We start from the raw sequence: 2,430 nt of genomic DNA, 5'->3' as shown, positions 1-2,430 counted from the left end.
TATATATATATATATATGTGTGTATATATGTGTATATATGTATATATATGTGTATATATGTGTATATATGTATATATCACAACAAGAATCCGTGTCTTTAGCGTCTGACCTTCGCGTCCGTCTAACAAAGCAGACGATATCCGCGAAAATAGCGTCCGTATTAAAAGTCAGACGGTAAATAGCGTCCGTATTAGCGTCCGATTTTTCTGCAGACGGCAAGTAGCGTCTGCCTATGCCTATCAGCGTCTGATTTCCTGGCAGACGCAAAGTAGCGTCCGTCAAGCGGACGGTAAATTCAATTGACGGACGCTATTTGGGCGGATATACCAAGGACTCATCGACCCTCCCCAGAAATTTTCGACCCCTCCCCAAATCTACGAAAACTGCCGCTGCTTTCTCTCTCAGTCCTCACTCTCTCATTTTCGCCGGCCACTCCTACCGCCGCGACTCGCGACTTTGCCGCCGGACACTCCTACCCCTGCCGCTGCTTTCTCTCTCTCTCGCGTGGCTCTCTCTTCACGTGGGTTACCATCCGTCGGAACATTCTTACGGGTTTAACCCGTTTCTCTCTCCGTCGTAACAACCACCGCACTCCACTACCATCCGTCGTTGGAAATCCTCGTCGCTTCGTCACTTACACCGGACTTCCTAACCGCTACTCTCTTCCCTGGTGATTTTGGTAATTTCAAATCCTTTTTTATGCTCATTTCTGTTTACATCAACTAGTTTATGGGTTGCTGAGAAAATGGTTTGATGTTTTTCTGCATTTTTATTTGCTGTTTCTTTTACTTCTTTGAACTCTGTGTTTTCATTCTTATTTTTGTTTTTGTTTTTATTTGTTTTGGATAGTGTCAAGTGTGTTTTGTTTTCTGTAAGAATTATGTGTTGGTTTTTGCCACAGTTGATTTCTTGGTCGCGGGATATATAGATGGAAGTTTCTATGTTAATTAAGTTTACTGAAATATGTTTTAAGCTTATGTTGTTTTTGGTTAGTAAAAATTTCAAGTGGATTTTTGCGACTTGTGAGAGTTTGATCAACAGGATAGATGTGGCCTGAAGGTTTTTGTGCGTTTGATTTGTTTTCCTGAAATGCATTCTTAAAGTTTGTTGTATTAGTGATGTCTGCTTGTTAAGGTGATTTATGTAGCACGGAAACGTTTGTGGTTCTTTCCAATATGACTATATGAGGAAATAATTAGCATGGAAACGGTTGGGGTTGTTGTTGTTTAGTGAATTTGTTGTTGTTTTTAATTGTATTGTTGTTGTTGTTTAGTGAATTTGTTGTTGATAATTGAACATGTTAAGTGTTGTTGTTGTTGATAATTAAATATGTTAAGTGTTGTTGTTGATAATTGAATATGTTAAGTGTTGTTGATAAAAGAACATGTTTAGTATTGGTGTTGTTCATCAACTTGTTTAATTTATTCATAATAATTAGTGAAGTAATGTTATTAATGTTACATGCTTTAGATAAATTGAGTGATTAATTTATTACACTTATATTTAGTTGTATCGAATTGAATTGATTGTTTAGTATAATAAACTTAGTGTATATTTAGTATATGTGCACTATATACTTGTGAATTTATTTATTATATAGTGTTGTTAATCTTTTTGATTTGTTTAGTAATTCTTAATTATTCATAAATTGTCTACTATTTGTCCACTACATATCTTACGTACTTCCATTAACAAGTAGTGAATATAGTGAATTGATACTTGCTAGTTGTATGTAGAGTTTTAAATTATGAAAAGGAAGGAACATAGCTGGATGTATGAAAGACTTGATGGGCGTGCCCTTAGAACTGAGTATGTGAAAGGAGTTGATAAGTTCATTGATTTTTGTTTACATCATCCTCATTTAAATGACGGTGATAAGATAAAATGTCCATGCATGAGGTGTAATAACTTGCGTTATTTGGATGTGGACACGGTCAAAGTACATTTGTACAGTAAGGGTTTTAAACCGAATTACTTTGAGTGGTTATGTCATGGTGAACGTGCTACGGGGTCCTCCTCATCTTCTGCTCAGTCAAATCCATATGTGGATATGGTTGTGGATGCTTTAGGGAATACTGAAGATCATGCCATGCTTGCCGGTTCAAACTCAGTTGAAGAAGAACCAAATGGTGAAGCAAAGAAGTTTTTTGACCTTCTTAAGGCGGCCGAGAATCCCTTGTATGAAGGGAGCAAGATGTCCGTGCTGGAGATGGCTTCTAGAATCATAAGTTTAAAGTGTGAGTATAACCTACCACACAGGTGTGTTGATGGTTTTCTTAGTTTGTTGAATGAGGTGATACCCCAGAACAACAACATGGGAAGAACTTTCTATGACACAAAGAAAGTTCTAAAGGGTTTGGAGCTTCCTCATGAGAGGATACATGCATGTCCTAAAGGTTGTATGTTGTTTTGGAAGGGCGATGCTCACTT

The sequence above is a fragment of the Beta vulgaris genome, chromosome 5, assembly GCF_026745355.1.
Source record: "Beta vulgaris subsp. vulgaris cultivar EL10 chromosome 5, EL10.2, whole genome shotgun sequence".
NCBI lineage: Eukaryota > Viridiplantae > Streptophyta > Magnoliopsida > Caryophyllales > Amaranthaceae > Beta > Beta vulgaris.
This window is presented reverse-complemented; position numbering follows the sequence as displayed.